This window comes from Protopterus annectens, chromosome 3.part1 (assembly GCF_019279795.1).
Source record: "Protopterus annectens isolate FY-2018-M chromosome 3.part1, PAN1.0, whole genome shotgun sequence".
Taxonomy (NCBI): Eukaryota; Metazoa; Chordata; order Ceratodontiformes; family Protopteridae; genus Protopterus; species Protopterus annectens.
The window spans coordinates 905,646,193-905,665,705 of NC_056732.1; positions in this window are offsets into that span (position 1 = coordinate 905,646,193).

Here is a 19,513-nt window from a genome sequence, read left to right on the forward strand (position 1 = left end):
TCACAGGCAATAGAGGAGTGAATGGAAGGTTTGGCTGTGCTTATCTTGTTTGTGTGGTGTTGTGTAATGGGCAAAAGGGAGACCTTAAGAATGACTAGTTCATAAGGCATTGTCATGCAACTATCCCAGTTGCAGCATTGCTGAAGTATAACAGTTAATATTGACTCAGTGGAATACACCTGCTACTTAACTGACTCTGTGGCAGCAGCTGTTAATGCAGTGATATGTTCCTTTTTGGGGACAGATGGTACATGGATGGAATACAGCTGAATCTAATCATTTTAACTACTTTTGCTTCACTGTTGGCACACATTAATGCACAATGCACGCCATCATGCAAAAATGCATGGGGAAGATAGGACAGTAGTGAAATGGGGAAGCTAAAGTCTGACAGTAATGAGTCTCTAGAATAGACAAAACTACATAACTAACTCTGTGGTGGCACATGTAATGCAGTTAATGCAGTGATACATTCCTTTTTGAGGCCAGAGGGTACTGGGTTTGAAAACAACTGAATCTAACACTTTTAAATACTTTTGTGTTACCATTGTTGCACATTGGTGCATGATGCAATCCATCCCAAAATAATGCATTAAAGAAAAATAATGGGGAAAATAGGACAATGGTGAAATGGGGAGCAAGCAGGGGGAAGAACAAATAGAAAGCAATACAGAGATGTACAAGAAGAAGGTAGAAAAGAACCGTAGCTATCAATTTCTTCAACAGTAAAAACTGATAATATATGCAAAATATTAGCTGAATTTGGACACTCACCTCCAGAGAGAGGGGTGACCACAACTCAGTCATGTTTTATAGCAAACTGGATCAGATCAAGTGTGCCAAGAAGACACATGTGAGAAATGGAGAGCTATGTATGGGATGTTTTGTTTTTGTGGGACAGGTGCCCATTTTTTTTGAGAGAGAGGAATGTTGGGGAAGGGACATAGGTATGTCTGAGTCTGGTAAGTTGGGTAGGTGAGGAAGCAATTGCAGAGAAACAAAACAAACAAGACAAGAGACAGGGATGGTGATGAACACAAGAGGTCAGTGAACACCATGGATGAGGTGAGGGTGGGGGCATACAGGACCCATGCTTATCAAGTTGGGTGACAGTGAGAATCAAGTCCTCACCCACTGGACTGTCATCACTGTCACCTCACTCCGATACTGGCTGGAGTACTAATCTCCTTGTCCTCCTCCTGCTCCTAAGTAAAATGAGGGAGAGCAGCCCCTCCATCTGGCATAGGCATGCAACAACAGTGTGGCCCACAACCCTACATACCATCCTTGGCAGTTCTGCACAGGTGATAAACTCACCACCTCTGACACTGCTCCCAGAAGGAACCACTGGACTATATTCTGGGGCAGGACTACCTGAGGGGGGCATGTAATGGAGGGGCAACAGTGGTGCTCCTGCCAAGTTGGTGCCCAGACATGCTGGGCAACATTGCTGGGGTGGTGGAGTGGGCACAGAAGGATTATTTGGGGTAGTCCTACCCCACTGTGCTATGGAGCATTTTGTGATGTGGTACACATGGATGACATGGACACAGTTTGACAACACATAATAATATAAAAAAAGAGAGACAGAGATAAGGGTTGGGGGTGAGAGAAAAAAAGAGATAAGATTAGTACCTTCATATGTAACATACAATGCATTAATACAATTATTTGACTCTATTATTTTAAGATTTACTCTTAAGACTACCACCCCTAACAGATAACTATTACTTTTAAGACTAGCAGCTCCTAACAGATGCACACAATACTACTGATTGCAGAAAGTACTCCTGTACATGTGCATATATTGCACATATGTGTGTTCCAGTTATACAGACCATGGTTTACAGCAGGGAATGTATGCCACTGGTATAGAGCTTTTACTTTAAACCTTTAAATTATACATAAATGGCAAATTAGCAGTATCGTATGCTTGGGAAGTGTGGTATTTGAATCCACCACATCTTTCTAAAGTCTAATGTTGTACTCTTGGTTTGTGCTACAGACTAAAACATGCATACTTGCTTTTATTGCTGAGAGATGCATACTCAATTTGATACAACTGTATAAAATGCCAAAAAAGCTATCTTTAACTTATAATGCTACAGTAACACTACTCTTCTGCTGCAAACATATCACATGCCTCCCTCATCCTCACCAGTCTAGTGGCATGGGTCCTAACATTGCACTCCCTTTCCATGGCAGCTATGGAGAAAACAGAACAGAGAATAATACCATTATGAATACCAGTCTTGCCTATATTCAACTTTTAAGCCTTACAAGTACTCTCTGTAGTTGATACTTACATATTGTAGGATGTCCTCCATCCTAACTTCCTTGATCCAAGCACAGAGGGTACCCCTCTTCCTCCTCTGGAGGTCATTGTAGTGTTGCCTACATTATTCACCAATGTGGGGGATACTAGTGGGTCTGGTCACAGCCTGGGCCAAACTATCCCAAGTCTCTGACTTATACTGGGGCCCAGAATAGTCCCCCTGCAGCAACCTGGAACTTTGGTGTTTCACTGGGAGTCTAACAAAAATCTTGGATTAATGGACACCACATCTCTGAGCCTTAAATTTCATACCTCCTCCATAAACACCTGCCAAGTCTATCATGGATCAAGAGCACTAGAGAATGATAGTTTCCTACCAATTCCTGTTATTGCATTTACTGGGAGTGTGCACACCATTTGAAATTGTTGCGCATCACACACCAACGTGCAGACATGGTGAACAATGGTAAGCATTGTGCAACATTGGCAAGCAATGCAATTTCAAAGTTATTTGATGTACAGGCAGTTCTGTATGTGTATTTGACTAATGTAAAGGACATGGCAGTCCAGAGTTCAGAAATATATTACACAAATATAGTACACAGTATACCCACAGTAATACATTTGACAATAAATGTGCTAATATATAGATAAATAAGTAAAAAAAATAACAGACAAAATATTAGTGTCTCAGCCCTCATACATATAATTAGCGTCAAGTGTTATAAGTGAGGGTGACTAATGGAATATGGAACAACAGTAAAAGTGTATGGAATATGCTGTATTTGAACCCAGGACAATGTGCTGTGCATGATAGTCCTACACTAACACCTGTTGCCACAAGAAGGCTGAAATAACAGCTGTTCATGTTTCAGTTCATTGCTATAAACTGAAATGTCACAACAGTAAAACAAAGGTTGCACATGCTGTACTAGAACCCAGAATTATCTGTACTATACCGTACACTTATACCTGCTGTCCCAGGCAATAACATTGATTGAAGTTATTTGTTTCTATTTTTGGCTGTCTACTTTCTGAGTGGTCTACTTATCCAGTAAAAAAAGGAGAAGTACTTGAAATGAGGAAAAACAATCTGTGACATACACAGTAGAAAATGTTAGTACACGTGCGATATTTCTATATAGGTCGGGATTTCAACTCTTATTCCAATGCATCTTTAGAAAACAGGATGGGTGCATTATCTCTCTTTGTCACACAAACAGCTTTGCAACAAAGAACTGAAGTCATTCTTCACACAACCAACTACAACAGCAGAATGTACACTAATATCAAACTATAAATTGTTTTTTGTACATTTATTACATTTATTATATTTGGATATTGCACACTTAGTGACAACACAACATATTATGATTATTGCTTGAGATATACAGCTCTGTCTTACCTTTCTGTGTTTCTTGGTCATTCATCAGTTATCTGACCAGTATTCTGACACATGCACTGTGTAAGCCATTCTATATTATTAGCCTAAAAAAGTGTGAAGATTAACTGGGAATAATATGATATGTAGTTGCCAACAACTGAGGGGCAGGTTGGATGGCACAAACAAACATAGAATGCTCTTTCTTTGGGGGTGGGGCAAAACTGAGTTACTGTTATGGCACAAACATGCATAGACCATTCTTTTTGGGTGAGCAAATTTGAGTTACTGTTATGGCACATACCAGAATGGACTGTTCTTTTTGGGGGGAGCAAAGGTAAGTTACTGCTATGGCACAAACAAGGATATGTTGCTCTTGCTACTCTCATTGTTTTGCATCCTGCCTGTTTGATCTTGTTAGAGTTGTGAAGTCAGAAACTGCAATCTGTATCATTACTTTCTAACTTCTCTCTTTAATGATTTTCCTGTGCAAATGTATGGCACTAAACTGAGAGCATGCAGTGATCATCAATACTTTTGAGAGGTATGACTGTGTGAATCTTTTATGCCTGAGGCCTACTACGTACTAATGGACACATATAAGTCAAATATATCTCTGCTGCCACATGTTAAGGTAATTTCTGTACAAATATCCCACCTTTTACTTGCTTATTGTACCAAGTGATGAAATACAAGGATATATCATAATGTTATTAAGCAATACACTCTAGGTGCAGGACTTACCTTGTAAATGCAACAGTTGCCACAGTGTTACTTCAGGGCTGACCCTGTCTGATGCAAGCAGTACACAGCCAATACATGGGGAGGTAAAGACTATGTGAGTTGCCTGGCATCAATGTTAATATATGTATGTGAGTAGGAGAAAGGTTTTAGGCTCCTAGGTGGTCAGTGAGTGTGCTATGCATTGTATTTAAGCCAATGCAAGGCCATTTTGAGCATGCCTATGTCTGCCTATACCCACAGCAGCTGGTGGTTCCCCCTCTGACTCCTCATCTGCCTGTGACTGTCATGACCTTGGCATTGATGGTGGAATGTGTGCCCCTTCTCCTTGCTGATTTTGCTGCAGCTGTTTCCTCAGGATTTTGTTGTGTAACATGGCACATACTGTGAAGATTTCTGTACATGTCCATGGATTGTACTGCAGGGCTCCCCCAGATGTATCTAGGCACCAGAACAATGGCTTCAGCAGCCCAAACACATGCCCAATGACATTTCTGGTTTGAGTGTGTGCCTCAGTATGGCATTCTTCCATGGGTGTGTGTGTATTTCTGATGGGTGCCATCAGCCATGGTTCAAGTGCATAGCCTGCATCCCCCAGTAAATGACCATGTGGGATATCTCCCCAAGCAAACATCTGGTACAGTTGGGAGGTGTGCCAGATATGTGAATCATGGTAACTGCCATGGTTGCCAGCACACACGTTCAAGATGATTCCCTTGGCATTACACATGACTTGGCAGTTGATAGAGTGGTAGCCCTTTCTGTTAATGTAGACCCTGCCCTGTATCACAGGTGGTGCCTTAATTTCTACATGAGTGCAGTCTATGGCACCCAGTACTTCAGGGTAGTGCACTATCCAGTAGAAATGGTGCATATTTCTAGCCCTTTCCTCAGAGCTACTGGGAAAATATATGTGCTCACTGGCATGTTGGTACATAGCATCCAGGAATTGGTGGAGAATCCTAGATGCTGATGCCTGTGACATGCCCAGCATGTCTCCTGTTGGTCTCTGAAAGGTGCCTGCAGCTAAGATTCTAAGGGCTATACATACTTTAGTTTCCACTGGGATGGCTTCCCCTTGGTTGGCTCTGGCTCTGAGTTGATGGTGGCAGAAGCCACAGAGTTCCTGTAGTGTGTTCCTGTCCACCCCGTAGTGCTCTACAATTTCTGCATCATGTAGGTTGTGATAAGTTAAATGTGGCCTGAAAACTCTTCTCCTTCTTGGCCTAGGTCTATTGGCAGCAGCAGCAACATTGGCCTCAGCCTCTAGCACATACAAATGGATTAAAGCAGCAGCAGCAGCCCCTAACATTCTGTCTGTGTAGACTTTCTGTGTCTGTACTCCAAATGTTTTGACATCTGCAGGAAGAAACAGCACGGAGCCTACATGGATGCTTTATAGCTTGTTGAATAGCTCCACCATGCTGGATTAGTTGATTAGCATGTAATTCAGCTGCTTATGCTGTAATCAATATCTATAAAACACAAAGACAGATGCAATCCATTAATAATCTACACCATTATGAAAAGGCAAACGTGTAGCTAGCCAAACTGATGGCGAGGAGAGCTGTATATGTTTGGAAGACTGCAAAAACACTTTTTCTTCAGGATATTTCTGTACAGAAGATTACTGTATTTCAGCAGGTATGCTCCCATTTTGCCATCTACATACTGCATATGCTGGAATGTATTTAAGAATAATGTGAAGTAAAGGCTTTTACACTTTTATCTGTATGCATTAGTTAGAAGTGTACTGATGGCATGGGCATGTTTGTCAAGTCATTTCAGAGGTACACATGCTTGACAACACATGAAAATGGAATGCTGTGTGATAAACACATACAAATGTTTCGGAGACAGGTCATTTGATAACACTTTTAGCATTTCAAAGATGTTTAGATGTCTTGTTAGCAAAATGGGTTATTTGCTTGTTCTTTTGTGGAGGGAGGGGAGCAAAGATGAGTTATTGTTATAGCACAAACAAGAATTGACTGTTCTTTTGGGGGGGTGCAAAGGTGAGTTACTGTTAAGGCACAAACAAGGATATATTTCTCTTGTTACTCTCCTTGTCTTGCATCCTGCCTGTTGTTAGTATTTCACATGTGTAGACTGTTTTATGTTTCTCCAACAAGCAATACTGACTGGCTATCTTTTCTGTTTTATCTGGAAACAATTATTTTGTAGTTATGTGATACTTATGTGCATTATACTTCTGCTGTCTTTTAGGACACCTATAAGTATGTCGCTCAGGTGTGCCAATCAACAGAGATCCCCCTTCACTGATGCAAAAAAAATCAAGTGATTATTGATGGGTTTCAGCAACCTGGTGCTCTTCTGCTGGAAGGGATGGGGAGATACGGTATGGAGGATGAGAACATGGCAGCAAATTGTACAAGACCTCAATGCCATGGGTGGCCTTGGCAGAACATACAAACAGGTGCAGCACAGGGCCACTAACATGATGATATCTGCACTGTTACCAGGGATGGCCTGCTAGGAAACAACCACTAACCCCTAATGAAGAGTTCCTGGCAAATATTAGAGATCCAGACAGCTCCCAGGAGGTTGCAGTGCAGCATGTCCTGGATATGGACGCAGCACCTTCCAAGACAGCATAATGTCCCAGGAGGAGCTTCCAGGTAGGCTTTGTTATCTGTACAGCTGAATACTGTTGTATGAAAACACAATTAAAATGAAAAAGTTAATTTTGTATCACATGCCTTTTATGGGGGGGGGGATTGAAGATTGCTACAATTCTAAGCTTAGGATGGACTTGTCAGCCACATTCTTCTTCAAAGTAGAGTTAAGGCACATATAAATGGGTAAATGTATTACTCCTGTGTTACTGTTAATTGTGATGATGTTGCCCTTACCTCTTGCTTAACTTCTTCCAGGGCCATCTGAATTACAGCACAGTATGTCTCCTACAGATGGAAAGCCAACTATTTTTTTATGTCAGTACTGCTGTTCAGTTTAAAAAATATTGTAGTCTGTGATTTTGATCTCAGGCCTGTTGTGTGTATTGCTGTACTGTCTATAATAGTGGCAGCACTGTTAGTTTGTTTGCATATATGCACTATAGTAGTGCAGGTATTAATGTATTCCTATATTTCTTGCTTTTTTATCACAGGTGAACATGACAGTGGGAGTGTGATCCCTATGCCACCTGATGAGAGTGTATCAGAAGACGATGATGATGGTGGCCAAACTGAGGCACAGTTAGGGGATGCAGAGGTTGAATCTGACACAGAGGTTGGCATACAGCCATCCCATGCATTTTCACTGGACAAAGCCAGTAGGCCTATGCACACCCAGTCCACTGAGCTAACACATATTGGACAGGTGGAGGTTGAGGACATTGATCACGGATGTGTGGCTACTGAAGCTTTAGTGCCTGTTGAGTATGGCCATAGCCAAAGTGTGGGCAAGCTGACACACAGGAGGATTGATAGGGTGCTCAGTGGAGGCCTGCTGTCCCTCCTCCACCTGGTGTAGGTGTCACTTCCTGTGTAACTCAACATATGTTTAGGGCCATCACGGAGGCACAGGCATATTCCCATAGGTGATCCAGACAAATTCTCAGGGTTGTGGATGTGGCACAGTCTGACATGTGTGACTGCCTCCACCATGTTGACGATTCACTGGATTGGATGAATGATACATTGGAATGAAGGGTGTCTGTGAGGGACTGAAGGGTGTCTGTCATGGAACGAGCAGTGTCTGTGATGGAATGTCTGCTGGGAGGGGAATAGCATCCTTGTGGGTATAGGTCAGCCACATCATCTGCTGCCAGCTAACGTGGCCATGCCTGATCATGCTCCCATAGTGGCAGTACTTCCACTGCTCCATCAGTAAGTGTGCTGTCCACACCCAGACATGGTAGGCCAGGGGGTCATCGTCCTTGGTGTCCCCATGAAGGGAGCTTGTCCAGCAGACATCAGTCACATTTAGGTGCCAGCACTACATCTGAGTGTGGATGTGGATGTGGCAATGCAACTCCTGGCAGAGCCACTTCTCGAGTTGGGGATGACAAAGATGAACTTCCACCTCTACCATGCATGGCTCACACCAGTCCGATAAACCAAGATGTAGAGCTAGCAAAGAGCTGGGCTGTGCTCATGCAGACACTCAAACACCAGTTTCACCTGGAGGACCCTTTCACACACACACACCAATTATGCATTTTGTCTGAATGGCCATTTGTTTTATCCCAATGTCTGCCTTCTTCTCCTTCTTAATCACACACTCACTGACCTTTCGTGTCAATCAACGCCTCCAGTCCCCCACACAACACCCTGTGCATGTGAAGATAACTGTGCCATATCCCTGTTTTCTATCATTTGGATTCAGGGATACAAAAGCTGTGTCTGATGCTCAGGGTATGTAGCTAACTTGGTGTTTAGTATATCTGCATTTGTGTTGTTGAACTGCTCATTCTACCTGTGATGCTCCTGCACTATCTTATTAATCAGGGAGCCTCAATCCTCACCACTGGCAACAGTGGGGAATGTACACACTGGGAGGATGACAAGTACACACACAGTAAAGTGCAATTTCCCTTAAGAGCACACAGAGATCACAGTCAGTTTAGGGTTAGTTTCTCCGTCTTTCTCCAGATCCTCACCAAGACTCCCTACTGGCACAGCTATAGGGTTGAGATCTCAACTGAGTGGCCAAGCCAAAACCTTCAGTGCCCTCTCTGTCTAACCCAGTGCTATATGTCCCTGCCCAGGTAGCTGACACACACACGTTGAGATTTTATTTATATACAAACACACACAGACACACACACACACACACACACACACACACACACACACACACACACACACACACACACACACACACACACACACCTGGGAAAGGCTGGCACAGGTTTACTAGCTATGCTCCCTTCTGCCCAGACTATAAGGCAGTTCCAGCTGCCTCCACCAACTCTTAATCAGCTACTCAAGGCCCTTAACAAAGGGTGTCCAATGTTATTGTGTAATGTTATTATTATCAAAATGGTAGTCTGACCAAGAGCAAGGCTATTTAGGAGTGGCCTGTACAGTGTCACCAAATAGATATGCAAGTAGTCTAAGAGCTTAAACATGTCTCACAGATAGCCACAAATATAGGTTTAAATATATTTAATAATAAATAAATAGTAAAAGAACAAGACAATACTCAGTAAGTAATCAGTTACATCAGAGTTCAAAATCTCAGGAAATATTTAAAACAACATTGCAGGGCAGTCTCAAATAAATAAAGAAAACATCTAAGCTATATTTTACTATTTTCCTATTTGAATCTAAAAAAGTTACTATGCCCTAAAGACTTACTTACAGCAAGGCAAGTGCAGGAGATGGTGATGAGTGGATGTTTCTAGTTCAACTACAAGATACAAAATGCACAGCCTCTCTCTGAGAGAGTTCTTAAATTAATATCAAATATTATTGCTGGGTTAGCTTGGATGACATCACTTTTTGTCACCTGACTTTAGTTCCCAAGCTAAACCCCCTTTGTCAACTAACAGAATTTAATATCTCTGTGAAAAATACATAGCCTTCAGATGTTTGCTCAAAGCTGTTCAGCTGCTAAGAAGTTATAAAGCAATAAAACACTTCTGAATCTCAAACCTAGTAATTACTTCTCTTCCAAGACAATACAAAAGCTTCTAGCTCTAGACATTGTGTTTGCTACTGAACTGAAACTGAGAGCTAACTTTTATAGGATAATTATAAAATAATTTAATTTCAACTTATTTTCTTGAAGTGTTGCAAGTTAACCCTCTATGTTCTAGTTTCTACTGCTAAATCATATACATTTACACAATTAAACTAGTTTACATACATTTCTGTTCTAAGCCAGCAGGGCATGCTGTGGTTACATTTTAGCTCAGTACTTTACACCTTTATACACACTTCTGTATGAATCATATCAATATTCACAAATGACATAATATTATTTACAAAGTTCCAGGTAGCTGGGAAGGCAATATTTCCTTTTGTGACCCCCCCTCTCAAAAACTCAAGCTAGTTTTTCAAGTGACTCCTTGAGAAATGTTGCTTGAGAGGGTTGACTATCTGGGAATACTTCACCCTATTCCCTGTCTTGAGAGCCCATCTGTGTTGGTATTGCTAACCCCACTACAGTGCTGCACTGTCATATAATATGCCTGCAACCCCAGGCTCCTCCTTAGTAACTTAGCATTTTGCTGGCTGGCTCAATGTAGCCATGTTAAGGGATTGTGATCTGTAACTACAGTGAATTTTCTTCCATACAGATAAGGCTAACATTTCTGCAGTGCCCACACTATGGGTAGGCATTCTTTTCCACAGCTGCATAGCATTCCTCCCTGGGTTGGAGCCTACAACTGAGATATACCACTGAGTGCTCTTCTCCCTCTGAGGAGACCTGGTTGAGTACAGCCACCACCCAATGGTTTGAAGCATCAACCAGCACAACAAAGTATTGGATGTAATCTGGACTGGCTAACACAGGGGGTCCTCCCAAAGTTCTTTTAAGCTTCCGGAGTGCCTGCTCACATGGTGGGATCTACACTACCTTATCTGGCTTGTTTTTCCTTTTCAGATCTTTGAGGGGAGCAGCTATGGTACTATAATTGGGGACAAACTTTCTGTAGTACCCTGCTGTACCTACGAATGCCCTCATTTGCTTTTTGGTAACAGGGACAGGCCATGTCTGAATGGCTTTCACTTTGGCAGGCTCTGGCCTGATCTTGCCACTCCTCACACTATGTCCCACATAGAAGACCTCTGCCATATCCACTTGACACTTACTGGGCTTAATAGTCAAACCTGACCTCTGTAGTCTGTCCAGCACCTCCCTGGCATGCTGAAGGTACTCTTGCCAGGAACAGCTGTAGATGGCAATATCATCCAGGTAAGTAAAGGTGACATCGTCTGCTAGGATACAATCTACCAGCCTCTGGAAAGTTGCTGGGGCATTTTTCATCCTAAAGGGCATCTTTGTGAACTCATACAACTCAAAAGGAGTCACAAAGGCTGACTTCTCTCTAGTGCTGGGAGTCAAGGACACCTGCCATTAACCCTTGGTAAGATCAATGGGGGTAAGACACTTAGCCCCATCCATCTTCTCTAGGTCTTCATCTGTCCTAGGCATGGGGTAAGCATCTGACTCTGTGTGACTATTTAATGTCCTGTAGTCCACACAGAACCTGGTGCTGCCATCCTTCTTTTATACAAGCACCACTGGGGAGGCCAAGGGACTGCTGGACACCTGAATTACCCCTAGTTCCAACATTTCCTATATCTCCTCCCTCAGAGTCTGTTTGACCCTATCAGGCACCCTATAAGGGGCCTGCTTAATAGGCCTTTGGGATCCTGTATCCACATGGTGTTGCATCAGGTGGGTGCACTCTGGTTTCCCAGTGAACATGACCCAAAACACCTGTAACACTGCTTGGATTTCTTGAACCTGGGTACAGGATAGCTGCTGGGACATTGCTACCCCTACCTCTCAGGTATCAGTCTGAGCCTCTCTGAGAAGATCATCACCAGATCCCCCTCAGTCTCCTCCTGCCATCCAGTACAAATACTCAGCACAAGGGACTTCCTATCATGGTAAGGTTTCATCATGTTAACATGGTACAATTTATGCCCCTGCCTCCTGCCTAGCAGTTCTACCATGTAGTTAACACCACTGACCTTCCTTGCCACCTTGTAGGGTCCCTCTCAAGCTGCCTGCAGCTTGTTGTGTCTGACAAGAATGAGAACCATTACCTGATGCCCAGCAGCATACTCTCTAGCTTGAGCATTCCCATCATACGAGACCTTTTTCTGCTGTTGGGCTTCTGCCAGGTTTTCCTGGGCCAAGCCCATGAATTCCCAGAGCCTTGTCCTGAGGTTTAGGACATATGCCACAACATACTCCTTGTGGGATTCACAGTCACCCTCCCACTCATCACAAATCAAATCTAGAGGTCCCCTCACCCTATGCCCATACAGCCACTCAAAGGGTGAAAAACCTGTGGATTCCTGGGGCACCTCTCTGTAAGCAAAGAATAGATCGGGCGACTATTTTTCCCACTCCCCTCTTAAACTGGTCTGCAAATGCCTGTAGCATCATATTGAGTGTAGAGTTTAACCTCTCAACAAGACCATTAGTCTGAGGATGGTAGGGGGTGGTCTTTAGGTGCTTCACCCCACAGTGCTTCCACAGACAAGCAGCAGGTCTGAAATGAAACTGGCACCTCTGTCAGTCAATATTTCTTTTGGAAATCCTACCCTGCTGAAAATCTCTAACAAAGCATTTGCCACCTTTTCTGCCTCAGTGGAGGACAGAGCCACTGCCTCAGAGTATCTTGTACCATAATCTACTGTCACTAGGATATACTTTTTCCCTGTGGAACTTGGGGTACTCATAGGCCCCATAATATCCATAGTTATCCTCTGAAATGGCTCTTCAATCACAGGCAAAGGCATCAAAGGAGCTTTCACCTTGTCTCCTGCATTGTCTACCTTTTGGCAATGCTCACAGGTCCTGCAGTACCCTGTAACATCTCAGGAATTCCCAGGCCAATAAAAGTTCTGTGTAATAAGCCCTTTGTATGTTTTATGTTCATATGACCTGTAAAGGGAATATGATGGGCTATGGCTAGAAGTGCCAGACAGTAGGCTCTGGGCACTACCAACTGTTGTATTGTCTCACCCTCTAGCCCTCCCTCGGGGGTCCTCTCTCTATACAGTAACCCTTTGTCCCATTATATAGATTCCCCTTTACCTTGTGAATCAGGTGCCTCACTAGCTACCTCCCTCAGGCTTGTAATGTAGTGTCTGAGAGCTGAGCCTGTTTCAACTCTCTCTTTGTAATCCTTCCCAGCTCCCCTTCCATAGGAAGTCTGGCAGTGTCTGACTGTCAGCCTGGGTACTACTACTCACCTCTGCCCTTGCAGTCACTCTGTGCAAGGGAATGTCAGTACCCACAAGCAGCTGTGGCTCACCTTCAGTCTCACTGCTACTGGGTAGCACCCTCCCTGAAGTAACCACTTCACCAGTCCTGGCTGTAAGTGTGCATCTGTCTGGGTCTCCCCCAGGCTACCAAACCCACATGGTTATCTCCAAGCCTGAATGTGTATAACTGCATGCACACAGGGTACTGCATTGTCAAAATCATTCCCTGTCAGGACATCTGCAGCGATATCCTCAAACACACCTACTTACTTGCTACCTTTTCCATCCTCCCAATCAAGGTGAACCCTAGCCAAAGGTATTTGGAATAGGGTCCCTCCTAAAGCTCTGACTGGACTAGACTTCCCAAGCAAGTAGTGCTCCTTTTTAACTATTGCAGGCTTCACAATGGTTAGGTCAGAGGCTGTGTCTCTCTTAGCAATGGCCTCTTTCCCATTTACTAAGATAGGATATAACCTCTTGCAATAGTTTGGTACCCTTGTTGTCTCGAGAAAACTTACTGATGGCATTTTGTCATTCCCACTTACTGGCTCTCTCACCTTTTGTTCCCCACCTTGCCTCCATGGGCATCTATATACTACATGGCCCCACTGGTTGCATTTAAAGCATTTAACCCTTGGTCCTGGATGTGTGACTGGACTAGTGGCTTCCTCTGCTACTGGAGGACTCTGTTGGGGCAGTCTGGGCTGCCCACCATGGGTTCCCTTAGAATCATGAACAGCACTGGGTGTCCATTGATGCCCTGCTAGGTATAGGTCTCCCTTCTTCCTCAACTCATTGGCAGTATTGCATTGTCTATCTGCTAACCAGATTCTCATGTCCTCAGGCAAAGTGCTAAGGGCTTGTTCCCTCAGTAAAAGGTCTACCAGCCCTTTAGTATTGGTGACCTGACATCCACTCAACCACCTATGAAAATAAATGCTCATTTCAGCAATATATTCTCACACATTTTTATCTGCCTTGCGTCTATGCTCAAGAAACTTTTTTCTATAAGCTTCAGGTGTTAACTTAAAACATTCTAAAGACAATTCTTTACAGTATTATAATTTAAGCAATCAGTATCAGACAGTTTAGAATTAACAGTTACAGCTTTAGCATGGAGTAAGGGAGTTAGGAATCATACCCAGTGCCCTTGGTCAACATTATACTGTTTACATACCCTTTCAAACATATGAATGAAGTTGTCAAAATCATCCCTCTCTGTAAATTGTGGAAGAAATTTACTGATCTTTTTTGCTTCTGGGGTTCAATTACTCCCTTCCCCATTACTTCCATGCCCCTGTTGAAGAGTCAGCATTTCCATCTTATGTTGCCTCTGCCTCACCTTCTCTTCAGCCTCCAGATGTCGCAGTTTCTCATTTTTCTCAGCCTCCAGATGTCTTAGGCTCTCTGCTGTTTCTATTTCCAAATGTTCATCTTCCAGTTCAAGTCTCTTTAACTTCAGATGGATTTTTAAGTCCTCTGTGGAAAGGTTGAACTGCCCATTTTCTGAGAGTTGTACATCTCCAAGGCCAGCCTGGTTGTCCTCCTGATTGCTGGTCCTCGATGCAGCTGTGCCCAAGGCTACAATCATTTCTGCCTTAGTCATATTGGCATGCATCAGTCCTTTAGCCTGGCACATAGGATCATAGGAAGTTACTAGGCTATTCGCCCTGAGGCCCTTATAAGCCTAGCCAAGAGTTTTCCCCATGTTTAGGCAAGTCGGCACCCAAATCCCCTGTCCAGAAGGGACACAGCTGGAATCCCAGGGGTGTATTTTCTGTTTCCCATCCAGTTATCCAGGTTGTGCTTGAAAAGGGATAATGAGGTACTCTGCTTGACCTGGAGAAGAAGTTTATTCCACAGATGGGGGAGACTCTGGGACAGAAATCTTTTCCATCAACAGGTCCTATTGATGTCAGACCAGGTTGAGATCACGCGTGTGGGTTACTTGTGTGGATGCCCAAATCCCTCACGACTGACTGCATGCTTAGGAACCTGTTGTTAATGTGATAATATGTGGGAATGTTACTATTTGTTTGGGTGAGATCCTCTTGGAGGACATCCACATCTCTTGGGGAATTGATGACTGTACCCAGCTTGCAGTCATCTGCAAACTTGGTCTGGCATAGCCCACTGGTTTTGCCTGCATCTCAGAGAAGTATACCCAGAATAACAGAGTCCCCAAGACCGATCCCTGGGGTAGGCCGCTCATTATGGGTCTACTGCTTAAGGTGGCTTCCCCGATTTGGATTAGGTGGGTTCTATCAGTGAGCCAGTTTGCTACCCATTTGACAACATATGGATTGATGCCTAGTTGAGGGGATTATCTTTTATGCCCGAGGGGGGAATAGTGTCAAAGGCTTTGGCCAAGTCAAGGTAGGCGGTGTGCACCGTCTTCCCCTCGTCCATGACTTTGGTGACTGTCTCAAAGAAGTCAACCACATTTAATCGACATGACATCCCCTTGACAAAGCCAAACTGTGTGTGGGGTTGAGTGTTTAGAGGTTGCCAATGTCCTTGTTAATGAGGTCCAAAATAATCCATTCCATGGCCTTGAAGATCATGTAAGTTAGGTTGTGATGGGTCTATAATTTCCTGGATCAGTGGATGCTTCACCTTTGTGTAAAGGGATGACAGTGGCTGTCCTCCACTTAGCTGGGACAAAGCTGTTACTCAGGGCTTGGTTGAACAGGGTGTCTAATGGTGCTGCAAGTTCATGCCTGAACTTGAACTCTATCTACTTAGCTCCAAACTTTGTTCCTGTACAACCCCAACTTAACCCCTCCCTCTTAGCTCTCCCACCTCAATTACCTTGAACCTCATATCATTATTGCTTATTTCATCTCTACTATACGTACTGTTAACCTCCCCTCTATTACATCTAAGTACACCTTATAGTGTATCTACCTTCTTTTCCCTGTTCACACACACACACACACACACATATATATATATATATATATATATATATATATATATACATATATATATATATATATATATATTTATATATATATATATATATATATATATATATATATATATATATATATATATGTCTGAACATCAGAAATTCCTTTACTGCTAAATACCTCTCTATACTTTAGGTACCTTAAAAAATGGCTCAAACCTTACTATCTATAAATATGCAAATAACTCTATTGTGTTATTTTTTTATTCTCCTCCCCTGTATCTTAAGCCCCACCAAATAAGATAATTGTGTGCTATAATGCATGCGTTGAATATTATAATGTCTGTATAAGTCAACGTCTTGAATGTTTCATTACTAAAATGTTTTTTTTTTTTATCAACAATGTATAATACAATAACTGAATTTGTTTTGTTATTGTATTTCTTGGAGCTTTTCTCCTCGGGTCTCCACTGAAAATGGGCCAAAAGCCCAGCTGGACTAACCCAGTTAACAAATGTCAATAAATAAAATAAATAAATGTAGGATGCAGCCTGGGATGCTATCGGGTCTCATGGAGGCTGTATTTTTTGCCTTTGAGAGGGCAGTGATGACTTGTTCCCTAGAGATAAGGGGAGGCGGGCAGGTACTGGGGATGTCCTGATTTACTGATGGGGGGACAGAGGGGTGAAGCTTTTGCTGAATCTGTCAGCCAGTAGGTTGGCTACATCTACAGCATTTGTGTATGTGGTGTCTTTGACCATCAGTTCTGAACAGATCTGGGTGCTTCCTTTGAGATTGCAGACATATGTGAAGAAGGTCTTATGATTGTCTCTAGTAGATGTGGCCAATTTGGACTCGAAGTTGGCTTTAGAGGATTTCACTAGTGCTCTTATCTGCTTGTTTGGGCTAAGGAGATATTGCTTCCAATTGGGCACCTACTCCTTCTTGGTCCTGGACAGCAATTTTTTCCTGTTGTTATATAGTTTATTTATTACAGATGTTCAACAGACAGGTTTACTCTTCCTTGAAAAGGATGATTTTGTCCTGTCAGGTATTCCTGATTTCATGCGTCTATATAAGTGCTCATATAGTACTTTGGTGACCAGTTCAAACAGAGGGGGAGGGGGCTGTGAAGCTGTTTATACCGTCCCTCAGGAGGTTGTAATCAGCTTTGGTAAAGTTTTTTTGTTTGGCCCTAGCTAGAGGTGGGTCAGGCGAGATGCTGACTTTGAAAGTGACATCATTATGGTCAGATCTTACCAGGGAGGATGATACTTTGGGGGTGCTGCAGTGTTTACTCATGTTGGTTAATACCAAGTCCAAGATATTATCACCTCTTGTGGGGGTATCGACTAGCAGTTCCAAGGCATTTGCGTTGATAAGTTTGAGGAATCTTTGGGCATTTGCATTCTGGCATGAGTAGTTTTCCCAGTCTATGGTTGGATAGTAAAAGTCGTCCAGGATCAGGGTAAAGGGTTGAATCTTGATAGATTCTAAGAGGTTCAGACAGGTTGAGTGGGCATCTTGAGTCAAATTTGGGGGCCTGTAGCTAGCTATGATTTAAATAGGGGTCTTGTCAATGGTTAACTGCACCTGGAGTGTCACTCCTGTGCGTCATACTGTTTGACCAGGCTGGAGGTGTGGGTGTCTTTAATATATATTGAAATTTCACCTGCTACCCGCAGTTTGGGGTCTGAATGTATGATAGGTTGAGTAACCAGGTAAGGCTGGGGTGCTCTCTGCAGCTTTGAACCATGTTTCTGTGACTGCACAAATGTCAGCATCTTCCAGGGTGAAGAATGCTTGCAATGAGTGCAGTTTCATGTTTTGACTCCTAGCGTTTAGCAGCATGACCTTTAATTTGCATTTTGTTGAAATTTTTATGTTGGTTTTATCGACCTCAGGACTTTTCCTAAAAAAGGCACTATGGGGGTGGCAAGGTCCTTTGTCAGAAGCCTGAAGCCCAAGTGAGACAGAAGCAGACCATCTCTAGCAAAACATCAATGTCTGTCAATCATATCATTCCTAGGCTGTCAGGTACTGGATCCCCCTGGAATGACACCAGAAACTAAGCCAGTTGTTAAAGTCAATCATTTACTGTTTGTACTGAGGCATCATTCTTAGTGATGGTAGAATGCTGCTTATGGCTAGGGACATACCTGCCTAGGACACATATTTAGTGAGCTCAATCATGTCTCTCTTCATATAGTCCAGGGAGGTACATCTCAAGTCGTTCACCTCAACATGGACTATGACATTCAGCTCAGTGTGAAATAGTCAACTGGCTCCTTGTCAGCTTGCCATACTCCTCTGCTGACATGCTTGCCTGTTCTCCCTGACTAACTAATTTAAAAAAATAAACAATAAAACAATTGTGATATGAAACTCTGAATGTTCACTGTGTGGCTGACTGAGAGCACAAACACCTTCCTTAGTGACCACTGTTTACAGACTACAGGAATTCAATATCAACACCACTACAAGCCAATTAATATATGATGTGGCTATTCCCACCACTGGCAACCAATTAATATGTAACATACCTGCACTGGCCCAGTAATCAAGGAACCTCAATCCTCACCACTGGCAACAGTGGGGACTGTACACACTGGGAGGATGATAAGTACATAAACAGTAAAGTGCAATTTCCATTAAGAGCACACAGAGAACACAGTCAGTCTGGAGCTGGTTTCTCCCTCTTTCTCCAGATCCCCAATAAGACTCCCCACCGGCACAGCTATAGGGTTGAGATTTCAGCTGAGTGGTCAAGCCAAAACCTCCAGGACAAATTTCACCTCCTTTGGCATGCTGCCCGCAGTTTGGGGTCTGAATGTATGATAGGATGAGTAACCAGGTAAGGCTGGGGTGCTCTCTGCAGCTTTGAACCATGTTTCTGTGACTGCACAAATGTCAGCATCTTCCAGGGTGAAATATGCTTGCAATGAGTGCAGTTTCATGTTTAGACTCCTAGCGTTTAGCAGCATGACCTTTAATTTGCATTTTGTTGAAATTTTTATGTTGGTTTTTTCAACCTCGGGACTTTTCCTAAAAAAGGCACTATGGGGGTGGCAAGGTCCTTTGTCAGAAGCCTGAAGCCCAAGTGAGACAGAAGCAGGCCATCTCTAGCAAAACATCAATGTCTGTCAATCATATCATTCCCAGGTTGTCAGATACTGGATCCCCCTGGAATGACACCAGAAACTAAGCCAGTTGTTAAAGTCAATCATTTACTGTTTGTACTGAGGCATCATTCTTAGTGATGGTAGAATGCTGCTTATGGCTAGGGA